The 27,086-nt window shown below is 40.3% G+C and overlaps 1 protein-coding gene and 1 non-coding gene across 2 annotated transcripts in view; both read left to right on the top strand.

The window, feature by feature from the left end:
* MDM2 (MDM2 proto-oncogene) overlaps positions 1-27,086 on the top strand; it is an 81,242-nt gene that overhangs the window by 26,454 nt on the left and 27,702 nt on the right. The window lies entirely within an intron of this gene.
* Positions 2,212-2,284, top strand: TRNAG-UCC (transfer RNA glycine (anticodon UCC)). The gene has a single exon. It is a non-coding gene; the product is annotated as a tRNA-Gly (tRNA).

Genomic DNA, 27,086 nt, shown 5'->3' with positions numbered 1-27,086 from the left:
GTTAAAAGCAAAAATAGACTAGTTAGCTAGCCTGCCCTTGGGCATCCTTGAATTCCATAGAGCACCAAACCTTAGGGGGTGAGGTGGGTGAAAGAAAGGGAGTGGTCTGATGGACATGGGGCTCACAGATAGAGTCTACACATGGCGCTGGCGGCCTGGGGGTGAATGAGTTGCATCCAAGAGCGAACTTTCCAACCAAGTGGGAGGTGGCCTGCTCGGCCCTCCACCGTCCTCTTTGTGCTCCCTGACTTTGGTCATCCCTAATTATCCCAAGCTTCCCTTGCCCAGCAGCCTTCCACCTATTCAGTCACTACCTCATCTCCACTACTTTTCGCAGTTCTTCAGTTTGAGGTGATGGATGAAGGAAGCAGTATCACCACTGCAAGGTCATGCCTGGGTCTTGGAGCCGGGCATCTGTATGAAGGTTCTACAGATACTCAGTAAAGGACATAGGGAAAACTCGGTCTCATAATGGTCCAGGACCTCTGTAAAACCATAGGAAGATGGAGCATCACTAGAGGGCCTCCCAGGGCCCACATACACAGGAGTATGGACATTGGCCAGAACCTGTGTGCTGAGAGGAAATGCCTCATTATAATGAAATGACTGTCATGGAGAATTCAGCCAAACAGGGCACTGTTCTTCTGAAATCAAGGAACATCTTGAGAACATCCAGTGCTTGTACTCAAACCACATTCCTCATAGGGATGTCAAGCCTGTGAATCTCTTATCCCTCAAAAAGACTCAATAATTTTCTGGAACTCAGGGATTTTGCCAAGGAAACAAGCTGAAACTTCCGTCTGCCCCTCCCCTGACAGAGCACCGTGTGGCTCCAGAGAAGCATGGCCTCTCATGGAAACCTGATGAGTGCCCACGGGCACAAATGCTGTTCTGCTTATCTCCTTTCTAACCCCGTCGTGGTCTCCTCTGTCCTGCTGTGAAGATGCACAGGTTAAGTTATCCACTAAAAACTGCAGGAATTCTTGTGCTCTGCGTCACCCTTCCCATCTCCCTGTCTTTCCTTCCTCCTGTCTTTCATTCTTCCATTCTGGATGGGCCAGAACCCAGAGGTGACAGGTAAAGGACTTATCCTTCAACCAACTTCTGGACTTGATGCCTGTGATGTTGCCCCTTGCCCATTAATTCACGTTGAAAGTTCTCTGGATGAGCAAGGATCCTCTGTTAAAGGGGAAAAAAACCAACATCCGTTAAAGTGGTATTCATATAAGTAGAATCTCATTTTGCTGAATAAAACGATAACAGTTACCGTTATAAGAGTATTGTCTCGACATCTTGGCATGTAGCCCATAACCACTCTACTTTGCTAATAATAAGCAATATTGCTTTGCAGAGATGTTTCTTTAACTGATGCATTTCCTGAGTGGTTTCCTGTTGGCCTGTTTTTCCTTCCTCTTCTCTAGCTTCAAATATACAGCAAACCTCCATCCTGACCTCTACTCTTTACTTTCTTAGAAGATCCTTGAGAGCAGAAAACTGGTCTGTCAGCCATTGGGTAGAAACAGTGTCAGGTACTTACTAGACATTATCTTTCACTGTCAGCTCTAAGTTGGTAATTCTCAAAACCACATCTTCAGTTCCATGCTCCTATCCACTGCTCATTGTTGTGCTTTCCACTGAAAATTATGTTCATTAAAAAAAAAACCAATTTACTCAGGAGAGAGCTCTTCCTAAAAATAACCAGCATATATACACTGAAAAGTCATATACTCAAGGGTAAAAACTAAATGAAAATAATTTTCACTGCTTCTTCAAGGATATTCTTAACTGACTTTTAAGTGAAACTGGCTTTTTTTTTTTTTTTCTGTGAGCACATGGAGCTGAAGAATAATGCAATGACTGCTAGTATAGCTGGTTCCATGACTTCATGCCAAGGTGCCGACAGTTTCACCCACTGTTGCCTTTGCACCATCAGGGCAAAAGTCAACATGGTGAAAAAAGCAAAAGAAGTCTTAGTGTTATTATGAAAAGAGTTTTGACCTTATAAGACCTTTCCAGGGGTTCCATGGACCATACTTTGAGAACCACTGCCCTGTGCCTTCAGGATGTCTTGGTAAACAAGACATTGATGTCGCTGCCCCTGTGGAGCTCACATTCTAATGATGGAAGACAGTTGACAAGTGGTGAGGCGAACAGGGAGACTTCACAGGGAGAGCAACTCTGTGAAGAGCACAGACAAGAATGTAGAAGACTTCCCTGGTGGTCCAGTGGTTAGGACTCTGCACTTCCATTGCAGAGGACACAGGTTTGATCCCTGGTCGGAGAACTAAGATCCCACATGTTGAGTAGTGCAGCCAAAAAAGGCAAAATAAAAGAATGTGATAGACAGTCATGAGGGATGGAGGAGGGGCTGTTTTTGAGAAGGCCCCTCTGAGGAGGTGACATCTGAGCCTAGAGCTCAAGGATGAAAGGAGATCTGTCATGCACAAAACTGGGGAAGAGGATCCTAGGAAGATTATATATAGCAAAGGCCAACATCCTGAGACAGGAAAGAGCTTGACATTTGAAAGAGACAAGGTAGTCAGGATGCGGTAACAGCAGTATTATTTATGGCCCTTAAAATTCCTGTAGGAAATTTCCATGTTATTATCATTAACAATAATAGTATATGTATTAATTTATTGAATCTTTGCAATAATCTTGTTATCCCCATTCTACAGATGAAGAAACTGAGGCCTACAGAGAATGGGAAAGTTGGTGTCAGAGCTAGTATACCAGGCTGTATGGCCATGGAACCTATACTTGCAATATTTAGAACCTGTTTTTGAGAAAACAATTACTCAATAGGTAAAACTTTTTTGTTAGTGCACATAAACCCTTGAGGGTGTGTGTGTGTATAATATATCTAATGTGTCAACTACAAATTGGCACTTGCCATCTACCTATCTACCTCTGCAAGGATTAAGTGCATTTGCTGCTACAACTACTGACCTTCAACACCCCCTAAAAAGAGTCTGAGGTGAAGAGCAGAAAATGAGGCACTCTGTGCTCAGAGGAAAACAGGCAGGACAGGTCTTCAGATAGTTAGCTATTTTCAGGAGCCTATTTTATGAGCCGAATTCTTGTATCTCCTGATATCTAGAAAAGCACTAAAATCCTTAATGGTGATGACTGTTCCTCTTCACGAGACTGGTAGAAACCTTTTGAAAAAATATGTGCTTGATTGCACGTATTCCCCCTTCACCAAAACCACATTTATACTCACCTTCCCCCTCTCCTCCTGCCTCTTTGGGAGAGTTTCTCAGAGCCACCTGAGTTGCTGTCTCCCAGGCCACAGTCCTCATTTTGCCCCAAATAAAACTTAACTCCCAACTCTCACATTGTGCATATTTTTAAGTTGGCAGATGTATCCCTCTTTTCTTGGAGTATGGAGAACTTTTGGTGTTGTTCAGTCATAAAGTTAGGTCCAACTCTGCAATCCCATGGATCACAGCATACCAAGCACCTCTGTCCTCCACTATCTCTTGGAGTTTGCTCAGATTCATGTCCATTGAGTTGTAATGCTATCTAGCCATCTCATCCTCTGCCACCCCCCTTCTCCTTTTGCCCTCAGTCTTTCCCAGCATCAGGATTTTTTCCAATGAGTCATCTCTTCACATCAGATGACCAAAGTATTGGAGCTTCAGCCCTGTCAGTGAATATTCAGAGTTGATTTCCTTTAGGATTGACTGGTTTGATCTCCTTGCTGTCCAAGGGACTCTCAAGAGTCTTCTCCAGCACCACAGTTCAAAAGCATTAATTCTTTGGCGCTTAGTCTTTATGCTCAAATTTTCACATCTGTACACGACTACTGGAAAAAACATAGCTTTAACTATATGGACTTTTGTCAGCAAAGTGCTGTCCCTGCTTTTTAACACACTGTCTAGGTTTGTCATAGTTTTTCTTCCCAGGAGCAAGCGTCTTTTAATTTCATGGCTGCAGTTACTGTCCGCAGGAGCCCAAGAAAATAAAATCTCTCACTGCTTCCAGTTTTTCCACTTCTATTTGCCATGAAGTGATGGGACCAGAAGCCATGATTTTAGTTTTTTGGATGTTGAGTTTCAGCTTTTTTCACTCTCCTCTATTACCCTCATCAAGAGGCTCTTTACTTCTTCTTCACTTTCTGCCATTAGAGTGGTATCATCTGCATATCTGAGGTTATTGATATTTTTCCTAGCAGTCTTGATTCCAGTTTGTGATTCATCCAGCCTGGCATTTAGCATGATGTTTAGTTCAGTTCAGTTCAGTCGTTCAGTCATGTCCGACTCTTTGCGACCCCATGAATCGCAGCACGCCAGGCCTCTCTGTCCATCACCAACTCCTGGAGTTCACTCAGACTCAGGTCCATCAAGTTGGTGATGCCATCCAGCCATCTCATCCTCTGTCGTCCCCTTCTCCTCCTGCCCCTAATCCCTCCCAGTATCAGGGTCTTTTCCACTGAGTCAAATCTTTGCACGACGTGGCCAAAGTACTGCAGTTTCAGCTTCAACATCAGTCCTTCCAGTGAACACCCAGGACTGATATCCTTTAGGATGGACTGGTTGGATCTCCTTGCAGTCCAAGGGACTCTCTAGAGTCTTCTCCAACACCACAGTTCAAAAGCATCAATTCTTCGGTGCCCAGCTTTCTTCACAGTCCAACTCTCACATCCATACATGACCACTGGAAAAACCATAGCCTTGACTGATGGACTTTTGTTGGCAAAGTAATATCTCTGTGTTTCAATATGCTATCTAGGTTGGTCATAACTTTCCTTCCAAGGAGGAAGCGTCTTTTAATTTCATGGCTGCAGTCACAATCTGCAGTGATTTTGGAGCCTCCAAAAAATAGTCTGACACTGTTACTCCACATCAATATACAGTCTGGTTGTATTCCTTCCCTGATTTTGAACCAGCTCATTGTTTATGTCGAATTCTAACTGTTGCTTCTTGTCCTGCATACAGGTTTCTCAGGAGACAAGTAAAGTAGTCTGGTATTCCCATCTCTTTACGAATTTCTGTTTGTTGTGATCCATACAGTCAAAGGCTCTAGCACAGTCAGTGAAGCAGATGTGGATGTTTTTTTTTTTGAAATTCCCTTGCTTTTTCTATGATCCAACGAATGTTGGCAATTTGATCTCTGGTTCCTCTGCCTTTTCTAAACCCAGTGTGTACATCTAGAATTTCTCAATTCATACATTGCTGAAGCCTAGCTTGAAGGATTTTAAGCATTACTTTGCTAGCATGTGAAATGAGCACAATTGTATAGCTGTTTGAACATTCTTTGGCATTGCCTTTCTTTGGGATTGGAATGAAAACTGACCTTTTGCAGTCCTGTGGCCACTGTTGAGTTTTCCAAATTTGCTGGCATATTGAGTGAAGCACTTTCACAGCATCATCTTTTAGGATTTGAAATAGCTCAGCTGGAATTCCATCACCTCCACTAGCTTTGTTCTTAGTAATGCTTCCTAAGGCCCACCTTGACTTCACACTTTAGGATGTCCGGCTCTAATTGAGTGAACACACCGTCATGCTTATCCGGGTTGTAAAGATCTTTATTGTATAGTTCTTCTGAGTGTTCTTGTCACCTCTTCTTAATCTCTTTTAGAGAACTAGAAGCTATTAAAGTCACAGATTCTTAAGGAATCTCTCTCTTAAGAAAGGAATAGTAGCCATCAGCTTGGTGAATGAAGTTTCTCTGAATAATTCTCCTGAAAAGTTTCTCTCAATGTTAGCAGTCCAAGAGGCAGTGATTCTTTATGAAGCTTTGTTTTATTCTAAATGCTGTGTAGACTAGAGAGCAGTGAGCTGTGAAGCTGAGCAGTCTCCTCTGAGAAGTTCCTCTGTGCAGGCTGCTGGTTGAGTGACTAGTCTAACTTCCATGGTGGTCTGATAGGAATGTTACAAAAGTGTATTGTCCTATTGCCAAATCTATGCAGAGATTCAGGAAGGTTGTAATTCCCTCTCTAGGAGCAAACCTGGCCTGAGGACTCTCAGCGAGGGGACCTAACTGTCAGCTTTGACCAGGAAAGGGCAACCTTTTGGAAATAAGGATATTGAGACCACCCATGTCACGTTCTTGAGATGTTTGTGCAGATCTGCAGCGTGTCTTTAATCCTGTCTTTATGGAAACATCTCTGCTTTGCTTCTCAGCTGAATCCCATCTGCAGCACTGGGTGAGGGATGGAACCTAGCTCCAAGAGTCACTGTCACTTGAAGTCAGACTTACTCTCTGGTTGTGAGCCCTCTGTCCTCTGGTTTGCAACAGAACTGTGTTTCTTATGAGGCCAACCCCTTTCCACGGCTTCGCCATCTGTATCTTAGCCCAAATAGTAGACTCTGGCGTCTGCTCACTGGGGAGCCCTGCTCTGGGCTTTTAAAACTTGTATGGTTCATTACCATCTTTCTAAATTCCATATATATGTGTTAGTATACTGTATTGGTGTTTTTCTTTCTGGCTTACTTCACTCTGTATAATATGCGAGACAGCAAAAGAGACAAAGATATATTGAACGGACTTTTGGACTCTGTGGGAGAGGGAGAGGGTGGGATGATTTGGGAGAATGGCATTGAAACATGTATACTATCGTGTAAGAAACGAACCTCCAGTCTATGTTCGATACAGGATACAGGATGCTTGGGGCTGGTGCACGGGGATGATCTAGAGAGATGATATGGGGTGGGAGGTGGGAGGGGGGTTCAGGATTGGGAACTCATGTACACCTGTGGAGGATTCATGTCAATATATGGCAAAACCAATACAGTATTGTAAAGCAAAATAAAGTAAAAAAAAAAACAAAACTACATGTATGGTTCAGTCAAGGTGTGATTCTGTACCTAGTCTCTCTTGACAACAAAGAAAATACAGTATGTGCTTGTTTTCTGACTTTTATAATATGTAGTCTGGAAGTTCCATGAGGGCAGGGTCTTATCTGTTTCTGCTCACTTTTATATCCCCATCCCTGGCACAATGCCTGACACATCCTATTCATTCATTTAATGACTAGCTGAGTGGTTTCCCTGGACACATGGAAATAGATATATGAATAGAGTAGAAGATTTAGTCATCCACCGGTCTTTTATTCACTATTCCAAAAATATTTACTGAGCACTGATTATGGGAGACACTCTGTTCGATGCTAGGAATACAAAGTCCATGGGCAAAGCAGTCTAACCAAGGGGACTTCCCCAATTAGGTGGACTCCAAGAAATGGTCCTTTATTCAGTGAGGAGCATGAATCAAGAGACCTTTGCGTGCACCACACTGCTAAATCAAGGAAAGTAGAAAGAAAAGGAAAACATTTCCTTTCATCCTTTGGATTGAGAGCTCTCAGTCTTAAGGCCAGAGAACCCAGCCCTATGCGAAATACTGAACTGTTGTGCAGTGACACATACATGAACAAGAAAATATTAACGTGTCCCCAAATGCTGCAGCTCTCTGAGTAATTGAGTGATCGTTACTCACGGTGTCTTTGTCAGTGTTTCCGTCCCACAAAGCTGTCCCCACCCTCTGCTTGGTTAACTCTCCCTAATATAAATCTCAGGGAGTCTATGTCTACATGTCCAGATGCCCAGATGCCCCTGTTAGTCTCTCTTTTAAGAACCCAGTTCCTTTCTTCCTAGTGCTTCATCCCAATTTGCAATTATACTTTTGTTTCTAGCCTTTCTCCTTCACCGCACTGCAAGCTCCAGAAAGGCAGGGACTTCATATGTTTTGATCAGGCTGTCTTTCAAATGTTGTGCACTGTGCCAATAAATATTTGTTTTAAAAAAAATAAGGATCACAGCCAAATTCCTCCTTAAAATGTTTTGAAACCTGGCTGAGAGGGTTGTAGTGGTAATGCCAGAAACTTCTGACACAGCTGGTCACGTTGGCTTCATCTTTCCACGTTATTGCTAAATGGCTGTGCTGGGCAAAGTTCTGATCTGGTTTCCTTTTTTAAAGACCTTATTTATTTTTAATTGTGATAAGGATTCTGCTTTTTTTTTAAATTTGTATTTAACTTTTAAGGGATATACTTTCACAATATAAGTGATACCAGCTTTACTGACATTTTAGAAAGAAATGTTTTTAAGCATCCACTGATGGAGAAACATATGACAGACCCAGTAAATTGATACTGTGCAAGATGATCTAACTGGAACCATTTTAAAAAGAGCTGGAACAGGCATTCTGGAGGAACTGCCATGCATATCCTGTTTTTTGACTTCTGAACTGGACCAAACTGCCAATTATCTGAGAAGTCAGAAAAGAAATGAGAAAGGACCTATTCTGTTGAAAGGACCAGGACTGATCAATGAACTTTAACCTAGTGGCCTCTAGCTTTTCCTCATCTTTTACCAATGAACACTTCTCCTGATTAATCACCTCATCTTGCACCAACAAACTCCTCTTAAAAAAACTACTTGCCTCATCTTCCTCTCTTCTTCCCATAAAAGCCCCGAGCCCTTCTCCTGCAATCAGGACCCTATTTGGTAGGTGCAGAATATTCCCAGCTTCCAAGTTTTTAACCCTTTGACCAACATCTCCCTCAGCCCCACTACCCCAGGTCTACTTTTAAAAATAGTAATTTACGTTAAAATTACTTTATTAACTTTTTGTTCCTGTTTTTTATGTGATATATTTAAGTTGTCTCCAAACAACTTAAAGTGATGAGGACACTTTAAATAAGGTGATAAGAGATAGAAAACAGCCTGACCAAGATTTTTAAAAGAAATTACAGCTGGCCTCTACAAAACCACCGTTAGATTGTAACATTTTTCTGGGCGTTAGAGGGAGCCGTTGCTACCTTTGGCTTTTATTGTAAGCTTCCTCTTCTGTTATCTTAAAAGGAAAGCCTCTTAAAAGTTTTAAATTTTAGTTCAGTGAATTCCCTTAAATGGGGAAAATGCTAAGTAGAAGGAAAGAAGTAGTTAACTGACTTATATTTCAGCATTCAGAAATACTGCTTATTAAAATTTGCATTCATTCCCAGACTTTTCCGAGAGATTTGAAGGGCCCTGCTGTGTTCATTAACAGCACAGTGACCAGTTAGAAGACTAGAGAGGGAACTGCTGAAAAGGAAGGAATGACTAGTGTTGGAGGGTCAGAACCCTAAAGTCCTTCTGACTTAGCCAGGCGCAACATGCGATTTTCCCTTTGACAAAACATTATGTCCTGATTTCTCATTTTGGCCCCAGTAATTACTTCTCAGAGTGTTATTATGTTTGCTGTTTCATTTCCTCCTCTGATGATAAAGGAAGCTGCCAGTTGCTCAATGTTTCAACTGAAAACATCAGACAGGGAAACTACAGGAGAAGTAGGCAAGCACAGGCAGGGCTCTGGTGGCAGGAGTCAGATCATTTTCTTTCTTGCTTTTGCTCTTTCTGTCTCAGTTTCCTATCTTCCATTTTCTTCTTAACCTACTCCATCTTTTTTCCTTCTGAGAGGCCTCTTCCTTAAGCCCACCAGTGCTCTTTAACTGTTTGACTCAGTCTTCCTTAACTCAAGAAATGTTTATTTTCCCTTGGCTGGGCCATGAGGCATGTGGGATTTTAGTTCCCCAATCAGGGATCGAAGCCACATCCCCTCCAATGGAAGCGGGGAGTCCTAACCACTTGACCACCAGGGAAGTCCCATCAACTCGGGAATATTAATACAAATAAACAAGACTCTAGCAATCATTGCAATATAATGTAAAGTGAATTCCTTTCTCTATAAATATAACAGAATTTTTTCCTAACTGATGAAAATAGTTCTGAAATGAATAGTTAAACAGAGACTTTTAACATATAAAATTGGAAAAAATTTTGTTTTCATTTTCATAGAGACCTAGAACTCCATATCTTTCCAAATCTAGTATAGTCAAAGGTATGGGAAAACAAGTGCCCTCTTATATTGCTCATAAAACTGTAAATTGACATAATCTTTGACCCAAAGAATCCACTTGTGGGAAGTTCAGATGTGCAAAAGGATTTTTTCCGGGGAAGTTTATCACAGCACTATTGATAATAGCAAAAAATTGGAAAGCACCTAAATGTCCAGCAGTTCTTGGTCCGCTAATCTATGTGATTCCCCAGTCCTCTGGAAAGACCTGGAGTTTTTTACTTTGTACTTGATACATGAACCTCAGTTGGATGAGTGGGACCCTAGAGGTCCAGGGGCCTCTCCAGTTAGTGACTACTAGTCTTCTCCCATTTTTAGTACAGATACCTTGGTTTCCCCAAGGTTTTCAGTCTGCTGCTTAAAATTTCCAAGTATTTGCCACTGTAATTCCCTCTGCCCTCCACTCTAGTTAAACAGAAGAAGCCTGGTCTTTTTTTTTTTTTTTTTTTTTAAATAATTGTATTTCCCAGAGCTTAGCTTAGGTACTTAGTTAATTTTTTTGAATGAGTGAGTAAATAAATGTGGTATTTGTGATCTACCTTGAATGTGATGAGCTTTACTTCAAGATGTAGGCCTATACTGTTTTACAGAAATGTATCATTTACACGGTAATACTTCAGGGGGAAAATTACTGTGATTCATAGCATTTTAAATGTTCACCTAACAAAACAACAGTGATGGTTTTAGCCATCCATTAATTCAAGAAATGTACTGAGTACTTTCTATATACCAGGCACTATGCAAGCACATCCTGGAATGTGAAGTCAAGTGGGCCTTAGAAAGCATCACTACGAACAAAGCTAGTGGAGGTGATGGAATTCCAGTTGAGCTGTTTCAAATCCTGAAAGATGATGCTGTGAAAGTGCTGCACTCAATAGGCCAGCAAATTTGGAAAACTCAGCAGTGGCCACAGGACTGGAAAAGGTCAGTTTTCATTCCAATCCCAAAGAAAGGCAATGCCAAAGAATGCTCAAACTACCGCACAATTACACTCATCTCAGATGCTAGTAAAATAATACTCAAAATTGTCCAAGCCAGCCTTTAGCAATATGTGAACTATGAACTTAGATGTTCAAGCTGGTTTTAGAAAAGGCAGAGGAACCAGAGTTCAAATTGCCAACATCCACTGGATCATGGAAAAAGCAAGAGAGCTCCAGAAAAACATCTATTTCTGCTTTATTGACTATGCTAAAGCCTTTGACTGTGTGGATCACAAGAAACTGTGGAAAATTCTGAAAGAGATGGGAATACCAGACCACCTGACCTGCCTCTTGAGAAACCTATATGCAGGTCAGGAAGCAACAGTTAGAACTGGACATGGAACAACCGACTGATTCCAAATAGGAAAAGGAGTACGTCAAGGCTGTATATTGTCACCCTGCTTATTTAACTTCTATGCAGAGTTCATCATGAGAAACACTGGGCTGGAGGAAGCAGAAGCTGGCATCAAGATTGCCAGGAGAAATATCAATCACCTCAGATATGCAGATGACACCACCCTTATGGCAGAAAGTGAAGAGGAACTAAAAAGCCTCTTGATGAAAGTGAAAGAGGAGAGTAAAAAAGTTGGCTTAAAGCTCAACATTCAGAAAACGAAGATCATGGCATCTGGTCCCATCACTTCATGGGAAATAGATGGGGAAACAGTGGAAAGTGTCAGACTTTATTTTTGGGGGCTCCAAAATCACTACAGATGGTGACTGCAGCCATGAAATTAAAAGACGCTTACTCCTTGGAAGAAGAGTTATGACCAACCTAGATAGCATATTCAAAAGCAGAGACATTACTTTGCTAACAAAGGTCCGTCAGTCAAGGCTATGGTTTTTCCTGTGGACATGTATGGATGTGAGAGATGTAAAGAAAGCTGAGCACCGAAGAATTGATGCGTTCGAACTGTGGTGTTGGAGAAGACTCTTGAGAGTCCTTTGGACTGCAAGGAGATCCAACCAGTCCATCCTAAAGGAGATCAGCCCTGGGATTTCTTTGGAAGGAATGATGCTGAAGCTGAAACTGCAGTACATTGGCCACCTCATGCGAAGAATTGACTCATTGGAAAAGACTCTGATGCTGGGAGGGATTGGGGGCAGGAGAAGAACAGGATGACAGAGGATGAGATGGCTGGATGGCATCACTGACTCAACATACAATGAGTCTGAGTGAACTCCAGGAGTTGATGATGGACAGGGAGGCCTGGCGTGCTGCGATTCATGGGGTCGGAAAGAGTCGGACATGACCGAGCGACTGAACTGAACTGAATTGATGCAAGCACTAGAGCTAAGACCGTAGACTTGAATTCCAGAAAACTGTATGGCTTGAACTGTTTAAACTACACAATTAAAGTCTCTTAACGGACTTATTTCTATGACAGAGGATGTTTTTCAATTCAGAAAGATTGATTTACTCATTTCTTCCTTATGGACATCTGCTCCTTTGGCATCATAGTACCTATGAAACTGAATGAAGTCAAAAGCTCTGTAATGGGCATATATTCAGAGAGAAGGGAGTAGACTAAGTCGAAGACTATTTCTTTCAAAACATGGAAAGGTCTGGAAATTTTTATGTATTTTTCTATTTCTCTAAGATCAAATTCTTACTATTTATTTCTCCTTTTTATATACTTGCTGTATATAAATGTAACATTCCTTTACTATATACAGTTGTCCCTCTGTATTCACAGGTTCTGCATCTGGGGATTCAACCAACATCAGATGGAAGAAATTCAGGAAAAAAATTTCAGAAAGTTCCAAAAGGCAAAACTTGAATTTGCCACACACTGGCAACTTTTCATATAACATTCAGACTTTATTTGCAACTATTTACACATAGTTTATCTTATATTAAGAATTATAAGTAAAATAGAGATGACTTAAAGTTATACGGGAGGATACAGTACAGTATAGTTCCGTTGCTCAGTCGGATCTGACTCTTTGCGACCCCATTGACTGCAGCATGCCAGGCTTCCCTGTCCATCACCAACTCCCAGAGCTTGCTCAAACTCGTCCATTGAGTCAGTGATACCATCCAACCATCCCATCCTCTGTGGTCCCCTTCTCCTTCCATCTTCAATCTTTCCCAGCATCAGGATCTTTTCCAGTGAGTCAGTTCTTTGCATCAGATGGCCAAAGTATTGGAGTTTCAGCTTCAGCATCAGTCCTTGCAATGACTATTCAGGACTGATTTCCTTGAGGATTGAGTGGTTGGATCTCCTTGCAGTCCAAGGTACTCTCAAGAGTCTTCTCCAACACCACAGTTTAAAAGCATCCGTTCTTTGGCTTTTAGTTTTCTTTATAGTCCAACTCTCACCTCCATACATGACTACTGGAAAAACCATACCTAGCTTTGACTAGACGGACCTTTGTTGGCAAAGTAATGTCTCTGTGCTGTCTAGGTTTGTCATAGCTTTTCTTCCAAGGAGCAAGTTTCTTTTAGTTTCTTGGCTGCAGTTACCATCTGCAGTGATTTTAGACCCCAAGAAAATAAAGTCTGTCACTTTTTCCATTGTTTCCCCATCTATTTGCTATGAAGTGATGAGACCAGATGCCATGATCTTAGTTTGCTGAATATTGACTTTTAAACCAACTTTTTTTACTCTCCTCTTTCACTTTCATCAAGAGGCTCTTCAGTTCTTCTTCGTTTTCTGCCATAAGGGTGGTGTCATCTGCACATCTGAGGTTATTGATATTTCTCCCAGCAGTCTTGATTCCAGCTTGTGCTTCATCCAGCCTGGCATTTCACATGATATACTCTGCATGTCAGTTAAATAAGCAGAGTGACAATATACAACCTTGATGTACTCCTTTCCCAGTTTGGAAACAGTCTGTTGTTCCGTGTCCAGTTCTAATTGTTGCTTCTTGACCTCCATACAGATTTTTCAGGAGGCAGATAAGGTCTGATATTCCCATCTCTTTAAGAATTTTTCATAGTTTGCTGTGATTCACACAGTCAAAGACTTTGGCATAAAGCAGAAATAGATGCTTTTCTGAAACTCTCTTGCTTTTTTGATGATCCAGTGCATGTTGGCAATTTGATCTCTGGTTCCTTTGCCTTTTGATCTCTGGTTCCTTTGCCTTTTCTAAATCCAGCTTGAACATCTGGAAGTTCACGGTTCACATACTGTTGAAGCCTGGCTGAGAGGATTTTGAGCATTACTTTGCTAGCATGTGAGATGAGTGTAATTGTGTGGTAGTTTGAGCATTCTTTGGCATTGCCTTTCTTTGGGATTGGAATGAAAACTGACCTCTTCCAGTCCTGTGGCCACTGCTGAGTTTTCCAGATTTTCTGGCATATTGAGTGCAGCACTTTCACAGCATCATCTTTTAGGAATTGAAATAGCTCAGCTGAATTCCATCACCTCCACTAGCTTTGTTTGTACTGAGGCTTCCTAAGGCCCACTTGACTTCGCATTCCAGGATGTCTGGCTCTAGGTGAGTGATCACACCATCGTGCTTATCTGGGTCGCGAAGATCTGTTTTGTACAGCTCTTCTGTGTATTCTTGCTACCTCTTCTTAACATCTTCTGCTTCTGTTAGGTCCATACCATTTCTGTCCTTTATTGTGCCCATCTTTACATGGAATGTTCCCTTGGTATCTCTAATTTTCTTGAAGAGATCTCTAGTCTTTCCCGTTCTATTGTTTTCCTTTGTTTCTTTGGATTGCTCACTGAGGAATGCTTTCTTATCTCTTATTGCTATTCTTTGGAACTCTGCATTTACATGGGTATATCTTTCCTTTTCTCCTTTGCCTTTTGCTTCTCTTCTTTTCTCAGCTATTTTTAAGGCCTCCTCAGACAACCATTTTGCCTTTTTGCATTTCTTTTTCTTAGGGATGGTCTTGAACACTGCCTCCTGTAGAATGTCACGAACCTCTGTGCATAGTTCTTCAGGTACTCTATCAAATCTAATCCCTTGAATCTGTCACTTCCACTGTATAATCATAAGGGATTTGATTTAGGTCATATATGAACAGTCCAGTGGCTTTCCCCACTTTCTTCAATTTAAGTCTGAATTTTGCAATAAGGAGCTCATGATCTGAGCCACAGCCAGCTCCCACTCTTGTTTTTGCTGACTGTGTAGAGCTTCTCCATCTTTGGCTGCAAAGAATATAATCAATCTGATTTCAGTATTGACCATCTGGTGATGTCCATGTGTAGTCTTCTCTTGTGTTGTTGGAAGAGGGTGTTTGCTATGACCAGTGCGTTCTTTTGGCAAAACTCGATTAGCCTTTGCCCTGCTTCATTTTGTACTCCAAGGCCAAATTTGCCTTTTACTCCAGGTGTCCCTTAAGTGAAGTTGCTCAGTCGTATACGACTCTGTGATCCCATGAACTGTAGCCTACCAGGCTCTCCGTCCATAGCATTTTCCAGGCAAGAGTACTGGAGTGGGTTGCCATTTCCTTTTCCAGGGGATCTTTGTGACCTGGGCATCAAACCCAGGTATCTCTTGACTTCCTACTTTTGCATTCCAGTCCCCTATAATCTGTCCTTTACATTATAGGGGACCAGAATGCAAAAATAGGAAGTCAAGAAATATGGGAGGATACATATAGATTATTATGCAAATACACCAATCCCCCGTGGATACAGTGGGACAAGCATATTATTCCAAACAGGCTCTAAAATATGTAGCAATCTCATTTTAAGGACACATCCTGCTCACTTAGTTAAGTCAGGGGATAGTTGCCTAGTTTCAGCAGATGCTGTTTAAGCCTTTTCTTATTGTGGGTTATACCTACAAATGGCTAGTTTATCAAAGTTAGAGCGTTATGTACAATAGAGATGGAATCAGTTTCAGTGAGGAGGCACTAACAATTCCGTAAATGGCTTTGGGAAAGTGGATCATTTGTTTTGATAAAATTAGATTCTCTACCTAACACCATTCATGAAGATAAATTCTAGAGGGATTAAAGACTCAAGTGTTAAGAGGCAAAATCCTAAATATATCAGGAGAAAATGTAGGAAAATGTTTATGACTGGAAAATTAGAAGTCAGTTTTTAGTCAGAGCCTAAATGCAGAAGATATAGGGAATGAGTTGATATGTTTTACTGCATCAAGATTGATAAATTTGAACAGGATGTATAAGTTCTCTATTACAAAAGGCATCATAAGCCTTCAATAACATGTCTAGTGTATGTAAGCAAAGTTCAGAGACAAGTGACAAGTTAGAAGATAATATTTGCCAAACATATAACACAGGAAAGATTAGTATTTAGATCCATAAGATATTCCTACAAAAATGTAAGACTCAAATAAACCAATGAGAACCTGGAAAAAAAAATCATAGGATAAATTAATTGTAGAAAAATAAATGAAATTGGCCAGTGAATGTATAAATAGAAGCTGAATGTCATCAATTATCAAGAAAATTGGATAGAATACTGAGGTAATTTTTCAACCATTATACAAATTAAACTCATTAATAAAATATAAAATGTGGTAGAATATACATACACACTGCTAATGGGAATATAAAATTGATACAGCCACAATGAACAGGGCAATTTGGCAATACTGAATAAAATAAAAAACATATATGCTATGAGCCAGCCACTCTAGATATAGCATCTCCTTTTCAAAAACACTGGTACTTGTACACAAGGAAACATGTCCAAGCATGTCCATTGTGGAGTTCCTCATAGGGAAGAGCAGGAAATGCAGAACCATGAATAAAAGAACGGCTAATGAAGCGTATAAACAAACTGTGTATGTGGTGGTTTGAGGCAGTTAAAAGGGTGTGGTAGGTCTCTGCCAACCTGGATAGCTCTCCATAGCATGTGGTTTGGTAAAAAACAAGTTACAGGGACTTCCCTGGTGGTCCAGTGGTTAAGACTTGGCCTTTCAGTGTAGGGGTACTGGCTCAGGCTCTGGTCAGGGAACTAGGATCCCACGTGCCTTGTGGCCAAAACAGCCAAACCATAAAAGAGAAGCAATGTTGTAAAAAATTTAATAAAGAGCTTAAAAAATATAAAAAAAGTCTTAAAAAAAAAAAGCAAGTTACAGATATATTTCTATGAGGGACAGGAGTGCGGGTAGGACTTAAAAGGGATTTGATCTCAAATGTTGCCCCTTTTTTAAACAAAGGTAATGTGTTTATTACTTATTTTTAAAAAGTTCATTTTCTGATTATTAACTGATGCAGATGAAATATGCGTACTCCCTTTAAACACTTAAGAGATGCGTAATACATCAAATAAAATTTAAATATATATAAACTTAAATATACATATATACATATATAGCATAACTTGAAATCAAGAAAGAGATGTTTTCTTTTCTACCAGAAATAAAAAGTGAAGTTGTTCAGTCATGTCTGACTCTTTGAGCCCCCATGGACTGTAGCCTACCAGGCTCCTCTGTCCATGGGATTCTCCAGGCAAGAATACTGGAGTGGGTTGCCATTTCCTTCTCCATGGGATCTTCCTGACCCAGAGATTGAAGCCGGGTCTCCCGCATTGCAGACAGATGCTTTACCCTCTGAGCCACCAGGGAAGCCCCAGAAATAAAAAGGGAGACTCCAAATCTAAGCAGTAAGTCCTAAAACCAAGGGGCTCACAGAGCAAGAGAATCAGTTAGACTTTATTAGTAGGGTTGGGGCTATAACCTCTAGATTTTAGCATCAGAAGCTAACAGATTGTGGAGTAACCAGGTGGTCAAAGGGCATCACCTAACTGGAAAGCAAAAGATGTGAGCAGAATTGATACAGAACAACACATGCCAGGACCGCCTCCACTCCCACCCCAATACTAGAATATCAACTTAGAAAAGCAGGGGGTGAAGGAAATCTAAATGAAAGACATGCATTTCTGTTTATCTATCTACCTATTTATTTTTTAAAACCAGACTACTGCATTGAAATTCTTAGGATAAACTGTTAAATACCGTTAGTACCTGTGAACATTTCTGTTTAAAAGAGCAACATGGGTGAGATTATTGTACTAAACCCAGAGATTATTGTACTAAGTGAAGTAAGTTAGACAGATATCATGAAATCACTTGTATGTGGAATATATATATATACACGCACATGCACACACACACACAAATGAACTTATATACAAAACAAATAGACCTAGAGACATAGAAGACAAACTTAGGGTTATCAAAGCAGAAAGGAGAGAGGATAAATGAATTTGGGATTAACATGTATACACTACTATATATAAAATAGATAACAAACAAGAACCCATTGTATAGCACAGAGAACCATATTCAATATTTTGTAATAACCTGTAATGGAAAAGAATGAAAAAAGATATATATATGTTTGTATAATTGAATCACTTTTGTACACCGGAAATGAACACAACATTGTAAGTCAACTGTATGTCAATAATAAAGAAAAATTATGACTTATCTTTACCAATAATAAAATTAAAGACATTGGGCGCTGTTTAAATAACTTAAATAACCAGATATAAATAATATTGAACATTTAATTAATTTTCCTATTAAACTCCAGGTACATCCTTAGGAAGAATTATAGCAAAATTAAAGTGTTATTTTTTATTTGCTTGTCTGAGCTGTGGTGTGTTAAACGTGCAACCTCATTATTTGTATAATAATCCATTACAGTTTTGTTTACAGATCTATTTCCCTCATCTTTTCAGCATTGTCTGTGGTCGAAACTAATTAGAGCTGGTAAGGCAGTTGTTTTGTTTGCTCCAGCCAATGAGATTAAGCGTACCATGCTGCCGAGACTCTTAGCCAATGAAAGTATCCTAAATTCCCCTCTGTTTAGTGTAATGCAAATGCCTCATTTGTGCTGTTTTGGTTTTAATTTTCTGCTGTTTTTTGGGTTTTAAGGAACAGTTTGACCCAAAATGTCTGACATAATCTTTGTAAGTGGTAGTGCTGGCTCACAATATAAAAACAAAAAATACCATGACATCTAAAAAAAAAAAAAAAAAGAAACCCACACACGTGTTAGGGTGACCTGAAATAGGAGATAGATAATTAGAAGTTGGCTTCCCCTTCTAGATTTGGCAACATGAGAAAAAGCCTGGAGATCTGTGTGCGTATGAGGCAGCTTCTCCTCATGGGGAAGGCACAGTGTCTTCGTAAACACTTTGAAGATCAACAGTGGAAACCTCTGGAACCTGTGGTAGATACTAGACAATTCCAAACACCTCAGCGACCAGCAGCAGTTTAAACCGAGTCGTCAGGCAGAGACTGCTGATCTTCAGGGCAGGAGTGCTCTGCTTCCCTCAAGGCATCCACTGAGCATGGCAACAACCACTCCAACTTGTCTTGGGAGGAAGATTTTAATGCCACCAAAGACTGCTCCACAGTCCTGCAAGGCAGTACTGCTTTTGTGAGACTTTAATTTGAAGTCCACGTGGACCTGCCATTCAGAGGCACCTATCCCTTCCTAAGCCAAATTTTCCAGTTCTGGGTTGTGCCATAATTTTTCACTCGATACAAAATTAACATTAGTCATGATTCTCAGTGGTAAGTATCAGAAACTAACTGTATTAGTTTGCTGTGGCTGTCTTGGCAAAGTACCACAAATGAAATTGTCTCAGCACAATAGAAATTTATTGTCTCATGATTCTGGAGGTCAGAAGTCTGAAATCAAGGTGTCAGTAGAGCCATGATTATGTTACATCACATGGCAAAAGGGAGATTGTGTGGGTTGGCTAATTCTAATCACAGGAGCCTTTAAACTCAGAGCTTTCTCTGGCTAGTGGCACAGGGGGGAATCTGAGGTTCAAAATACAGGCATACTTTGGAGACAGTGTGGGTTCAGTTCCCTAGCTTTGCAGTAAAGTGAATATTGCAATAAAGAGAGTTGCACAAATTTTTTTCTTTTTTTTAGTTCTACAGTTTATTGCTACCAGCATCTCCCTCCACCCTCACACACGCACGCTCAGTCATGTAACCCCATGGACTGCAGCCTGCCAGGCTCCTCTGTCCATGGACTTTTCCAGGCAAGAATACTGGAGTAGGTTGCCATTCCCTTCTCTGAGAGTTGCACAAATGTTTTAGTTTCCCACTGCATATAAAAATTGTTTCCTTTATACTGTAGCATATTAAGTGTGCAATAGCATTATGCCTAAAAAACAATGTACGAACTTTAATTTAAAAATACTTTGTTTCTAAAATACTAACTGTCATCTGAGTCTCTGAAGAGTAGTAGTCTTTCTGCTGGTGGAGTCTTGCCTCAGTGTTGATGGCTGCTGACGGATCAGGGTGGTGGCTGCTGAAGGTTGGGGTGGCTGTGGCAGTTTCTTAAATAATACCACAGGGAATTTCACCACATCAGTGACTCTGTCCACGACTGATTTCTCTGTAGCATGTAGCGCTGTTTGATGGCATTTTACCTACACCAGAACTTCTTTCAAAATTGGAATCAGTCCTCTCAAACCCTGCCACTCCTGTATCAACTAAATTTAAATAATACTCTGAATCCTTTGTTTTCATTTTAAGCATCTTCATGGCATCTTCACCAAGAGTAGATTCCATTTTAAGAAAGCTCTCACTCTATTGATCCATAAGGAGCAACTCCTCATCCATTCAAGTTTTATCATGAGATTGTTGCAATTCAGTCACATCTTTGGGCTCCAGTTCTAATTCTAGTTCTCTTTCTCTTTCCCTCGAGTCTACAGTTACTTCTTTCACTGAAGTCTTTAATTCCCCAAGGTCATCCTTGAGATTTGGAATCAACTTCTTTCAAACTCCTGTTAGTGTTGATGTTTTGACCTTGTCTCATGAATTGTGAATGTTCTTAATGGCATCTAGAATGGTGAATTCTTTCCAAAAGATTTTCAGTTGGCTTTTGTCCAGACTCATTGTGAGGAATCACTGTCTATAGCAGTTGAAGCCCTAGGAAATCTAGTTCTTAAATAGCTTTGCATTCACAGCTTGGCTAACTGGCACAAGAGGTCTAGCTTTTGTCCTGTCTTGGCTTTCAACATGCCTTCCTCACTAAGCTTAATCATGTTTAGCTTTTGATGATGTGAGAGACTTAGGATTCTTCCTGTCATTTGAAAACTTAGAGGCCCTTGTAGGGTTATTAATTGGTCTAAGTACAATACTGCTGTGTCCTAGGAAATAGGAAGCTCAAGAAGAGGGAGAGAGGAAGGAGACTGGCTGGTTGGTGGAGCAGTCAGAACACATACAACATTTACGGGTTAAGTTTGCCTTCGTATACAAGTGCAGCTTGTGGCACCCCAAAACAATGATAATATTAGCATCAAGGATCACTGATCACAGATCACCATAATATATGTAATAATGAAACAGTTTGAAATAGTGCCAAATTTACCAAAACATGACACCGAGACGTGAAGTGAACAGATGCTATTGAAAAAATGGTGCTGATAGACTTGGTCGATACAGGATTGCCATACACTTTTTATTTGTTAAAAAAAAAAAAAGCAGCATCCACAGTACAATAAAGCAAAGCATAATAAAATAAAGTATGCCCCATAAGGTGACTCACTACAGTATTGTTGCCTTTAAAGTGAAAGGAGCCATGTGTTGAACACAAGCAGCCTTCAGGAGCTGAGAGCAGCCTCCACTGACAGTCAACAGAGAAAGGGGGTCACAGTTCTGTAACTAACACAAACTGAATGTGGCCCCAAATCTGAAGGAGCTAGAAAGTGGGTTCTTTTCTAGAACCCCCAGGTAGGAGCTCAAGCTTGCCAATCTTGGGTTTGACTTCATGAGGCCTGGAGCAGGGAAACCCAGTTAAGTTCACTTACACTGCTCTTTTTCTAAAAAAGAAAAAAAAAATTTATTTGTGTTTTTGGTTGTGCTGGGTCTTCGTTGCTACGTGCCTTTTCTCTAGTTGTGGAAGGTGGGGGCTGCTCTCTAAGGTGTGGTGCGTGGACTTCTCATTGTGGTGGCTTCCCTTGTTGCAGAGCATGGGCTCCAGGGCACTCGGGCTCACTAGTTGCAGTGGGCAGGCTCTATAGTATTTGCCATTCCTGGTCTCTAGAGCATAGGTTCAGTAGTTGTGGCGCATGGGCTTAGTTGCTCTGCAGCATGTGGGATCTTCTCAGACCAGGGATAAAACTCATGTCTTCTGCGTTGGTAGGTAGATTCTTTACCACTGAGCCCACCAGGGAAGCCCTCACTTGGACTTCTGATACACAGAACTGTGAGCTAATACATTTGTTTTACTTTAAGCCACTCTGTGATAATTTGTTACACAGCAATAGAGAACCACTACGTTATTCTTTTGATATTGGGTTGGGAAGGTGGAGGGTGGGGAAAAATGACCTTCTTTACATGATTGCCCTCCGAATTTGTTTCCCTTTTATGATTTGTGCATAATCACGGTTCCTTTATATGAACAATCCCAGCTACATGATGAAGACATTTCTGCCCCCTTTCTGTTGGTAGTTTCAAATTCTCTGTTTAATACCAGTTGAATATCAGTTCCCTCCATGTGGCTGGTGTCCAAAAGCTAGCTCTCCAAAGGGATCCTCTGACTTGGTCCTGGTGGGAAGTTGGACAGGGGGGATCTGAATGAAATTCAGTTTCTTCTACAACAACTCAGCATATTGCACCATACACATTCTATAGTCTCTAGCTGCTGGGATTCTGTTAAAAGGCAGTGTTCATCTTAGGGGCTACCAGTAAAACTCCTTACACCCTTGCCATCTTCTTAAGGGCCTGTGAGAAACTCCAGCAAGCTTTCCACACCAAGGCAGGAGATACCACTCAAACTCACTGTGTCTCTTCTGCCAGTTGAGTGGTTCATCAACTTCCAGATAAGATATGATCAGTTTCAGATTTGCTAAAGCTGAAACTCCAGTACTTTGGCCACCTCATGCGAAGAGTTGACTCATTGGAAAAGACTCTGATGCTGGGAGGGATTGGGGGCAGGAGGAGAAGGGGACAACAGAGGATGAGATGGCTGGATGGCATCACTGACTCGATGGACGTGAGTCTGAGTGAACTCCGGGAGCTGGTGATGGACAGGGAGGCCTGGCGTGCTGCGATTCATGGGGTCGCAAAGAGTCGGACATGACTGAGCGACTGAACTGAACTGATGGGATGTTATAAACTCTCTGTTCCTCCAAAAGGTGACCTATTTTGTTCCTGGTCCTCCCTTTAAACTCTCAGTGGTAAAAGTTATCAAACTGGTTGAACCTGTATTGCCCCTGTGGGAACCAGAGTTTCAAGTCAAGAACTGGGCCTAATTTGAACTTGGTCTTGAAGAACTGAGCAACTGTTCTTCATAGAGCAGCATCCCCAATAAAATCCTGAGGATTGTAGCCACTGGTAACCTCTGAGGACAGGATAGGATACCAGTTATGCTCCATAATGGGGAGTCCCCAGTGGCTCAGTGGTAAAGAATCTGCCTGCAATGCAGGAGTTGCAGGAGACACAGGTTCAATCCCTGGGTCAGAACGAACCCCTGGAGAAGGGTCCATACGGTCACAAAGAATTGGACACGACTGAGACAACTTACTTAGCAGGCACACACGAACACTCCATATATTATCCTGTTGCATGATTCTTGTTACAAATTTAATTCATTAGTGTTTTTATAAGAAAAAAGCCCTACGTAAATAATAACTAAGTAGACTTTATCCAAATAAATACAAGGGTAGTTCAATATTAGTAAATCTATCACTATACTCTTACCATATTAACATATTAAAGAGAAAAACACTTCATCATCTCCAGATGCATAAAGAAGCATTTGATAAAATTGAACACACACACACACACACACACACACACACATATATATATTTATTAGTTGACCAGTTTTTTTTTTTTAGTTGACCAGTTTTTAATACTGACACATAGCCTAGAGGGGTGGGATGAGGTTGAGGGATGGAAGGGAGGTTTAAGAAGGAAGGGACACATGTACTCATGGCTAATTCATGTTCTTCTATGGCAGAAACCAACACAACATTGTAAAGCAATTATCCTCCAATTAAAAATAGAATTTTTTTAAAATTGTTGCAGAAGAATACCTATGACACATGTCAAGATGTTTATGACATGTTGAGAAGTATGAATAATTATAAAAAAGTGATATACTTTCAGAAATATTTATGGATGTCTGGTCATTTTTATTAGTAATTTATTATCTACGTTTTCTAATATTTTTTATTTTATTTTATTTTTAACAACCAAAACATTTTGTATTAGAGTATAGCCAATTAACAATGTTGTGATAGTTTCAGGGGAACAGTGACGGGATTCAGCCATACATATATGTGTATCCATTCTCTCCCAAACCCCTTCCCATCCAGGCTACCACATACCATTAAGCAGAGTTCCATGTGCTATACAATAGGTTTTTGTTGGCTATTCATCTTAAATATAGCAGTGAACACTTACGTATTTTAAAAAAGTAAAAACCTGTAAATAGAAAAAACTTTTATAGTGTAATAAAGGGCATCTACCTAAAACTGACAGCAAAAATCAAACTTTAAAAGCATTTTTATTAAAGTTCAGCATATGACAAGAATACCCACTATCATTACTACTATTTCCTAAAGTAATAATTTTTATAATTGTTTTAAGACAAGGAAATAAATAAATTCCCTGGCAAACCAGCAGTTAGGATGCCATGCTCTGTGCTTTTGCTGCTGAAGGCCTGGGTTTCATTCTTGCTCAAATTACTAAAATCCCACAAGCCACGTGGTTCAGCCAAAAAAAAAAATATACATATATATGCTTCCCTGGTGGCTCAGTGGTAAAGAATCTGCCTGCAATGCAGGAGACTCCGGTTTGATCCCTGGTTCAGGTAGATCCCCTGGAGAAAGAAAAAGTGAAAATGTTAGTCGCTCAGTCATGTCTGACTCTTTGTGACCCCATGGACTATAGCCTGCCAGGCTTCTCTGTCCATGGAATTCTCCAGATAAGTGAATGGCAGCCCATTCCAATATTCTTGCCTGGGAAATCCCATGGACAGAGGAGCCTGGCAGGCTACAGTCCATGGGATCACAAAAGAGTCGGATACAATTTAGCAACTAAACAACAACAAATATATATATGCACAAGAAAGAAAGAGACAATTTGATGATTTTTACAGATGAGATTATTACATAGAATATTCAAAAGCATCTATTGGAAAATTAGTTATATTTATAAAACAAAATGCAGCAGTGTTACTGGCTCTAAAATCAAAATACAAAAATCAGTAATTGTCCTATATGCCAAGAATAACCAACTAGAAATAGAATAGAAAAAGATATAACTCAGCAATTATACAATAGCAATGAAAATTATAAATTACCTCAGAAAAAAATAGTCAAAGTTACTAGAGCCCTGGGGAGAAAATGATAAAGCATTATTAAAGAATGTTAAATGGAGACCTGAAAAAAAAGGAACAATCTGTTATGTTCTCATCTGGGAAGAATCCAAACTGAAAGGACGTCAGTTTAATCTATTAATCCAATACATTTGAATCAAAATTCCAATAAGATTCTTTTTTATGAATTAGACAACCTGATTCTAAAAATGACATTAAAGAAGAGTCAAAACAATAGTGAAAAAGATAAGGCTAGCTTTCGCTATTAGATGTTGAAACCTACCATATAGATTATTACCCTATGGCTCAGCAATTCCTCTTACAGGTATGTGCATATGGTCTATTGTACTTACTGTTTATAGAGTCAATGTCTAAAAACATGGAATCAGCAGATAAATATCAAGTTGATAGTTATGATTGCCTCAAGAGAGGGAGGGGAATAGGATTAGGAATGAGAATGGGGGAATTTCATTTTTTAATGTTCTGCTTTTAAAATATATCTGAAGTAGAAATGACAAATGTATATTATAGGCAGTGGTAACATTGGGTAATAATTATTTTGTGAATATTTCTGCACACTTGAATCTTTTGAAAATAAGCAAAAAGTTGATTGTTTCTCCAAATAGAACTGAAAAATGCTGTATTAATAGACACTGCTGGGATTTGCTTTTTAAATCACACTATCTTCAGATGTTTGCAAAGATAGGAGAAATTTGATCTACTTCTGTAATTTTAGATGGTCTCCTAAATACTGTAAAGCTTTCAGCATTCTAAACATTCTGAGATAAATCTTTTTTTTTTTTTTTTTTTTTTTACCATTCCTTAAAGATTAGTCAGTTGTCATTAATAAATGCAAGTAAGAAGTGGCTCTTGGACCAGGATAAAACTCTATTGTACATGTGTTTGCAGAGCTTAGGTGCCAAAGAACGCAAAGATACTCAAGGTATCTCCATCTCTTAGAACAAAGGAGGGTATTAAGAACAATGTTGCTAAATATTAAGCAGAAGCGCCTCCAGAGAAGCCTCCAGGCAGCACAGCAAGGGCAGAGTAATACAGGACATCTATGGATGGGATGGATGCATGCAGGGAAACAGCAGCAGCTGGTCTGCATTTTTTCCTTAATACTAAAGTCACAAACAGCAGTAACTGGTTTGTTTTTTTAAAAAACTTTTTTTGTATAGGGATGCGTGTAGCTCAGACGGTAAAGCGTCTGCCTACAATGCGGGAAATCCGGGTTCGATCCCTGGGTCAGGAAGTTCCCCTGGAGAAGGAAATGGCAACCCACTCCAGTATTCTTGCCTGGAAAATCTCACGGACGGAGGAGTCCGGTAGGCTACAGTCCATGAGGTCGCAAAGAGTCAGACACAACTGAGCGACTTCACTTCACTTCACTTCTTCATAGCAGATTAACAGTGTTGTGATCATTTCAGATGAACAGCAAAAGGACTTGGCCATATGTAAATGTGTCCATTCTCCTCCCATCCAGGCTGCCACGTAACATTGAGCCGAGTTATCTGTGCTATACAGTTGGACCTCATTGGTTATCCATTTTAAATACAGCTGTGTGCACATGTCCCTCCCACACTCCCTAGCTACCCACTTCCCCTACAGGAACTGCTTTTAGAGTGAGCGGATCCAGCGTGTTTTCTTTCTTCATTTTCTTTGACTTCTGCAGTGTTCAGTACCATTACTTGGCTCCTCTGGTTTTTGAGACACTACCATATGGCCAGTCATTGGTTGGCCTTCTGGTCATTTCTCTCATTTTCTGCTGTTTGTTCCCTTGCTACCTTATTCCAGTTTAGTCTCTTTCCTTTGAGGACCTCATCAGGTTTTAAGTGTAGAGCCAACTGATAGGGACAGAGTAAAGGGACAAAGTAAGTGATTAAACTGTTAATTCCACTAGGGGATAGTAAGTAGGAAAAAAATATGGAGGACCCCTGTAAGTTAATGATTATTCAAGAAAGCAGGTTTGCTTAACCACAAAATCAAGCAGGCTTGCTTAGCAATAATACCATACAACAAAACATGCC

Source organism: Budorcas taxicolor, chromosome 5 (assembly GCF_023091745.1).
Source record: "Budorcas taxicolor isolate Tak-1 chromosome 5, Takin1.1, whole genome shotgun sequence".
Classification (NCBI taxonomy): Eukaryota; Metazoa; Chordata; class Mammalia; order Artiodactyla; family Bovidae; genus Budorcas; species Budorcas taxicolor.
This window is presented reverse-complemented; position numbering and strand designations above follow the sequence as displayed.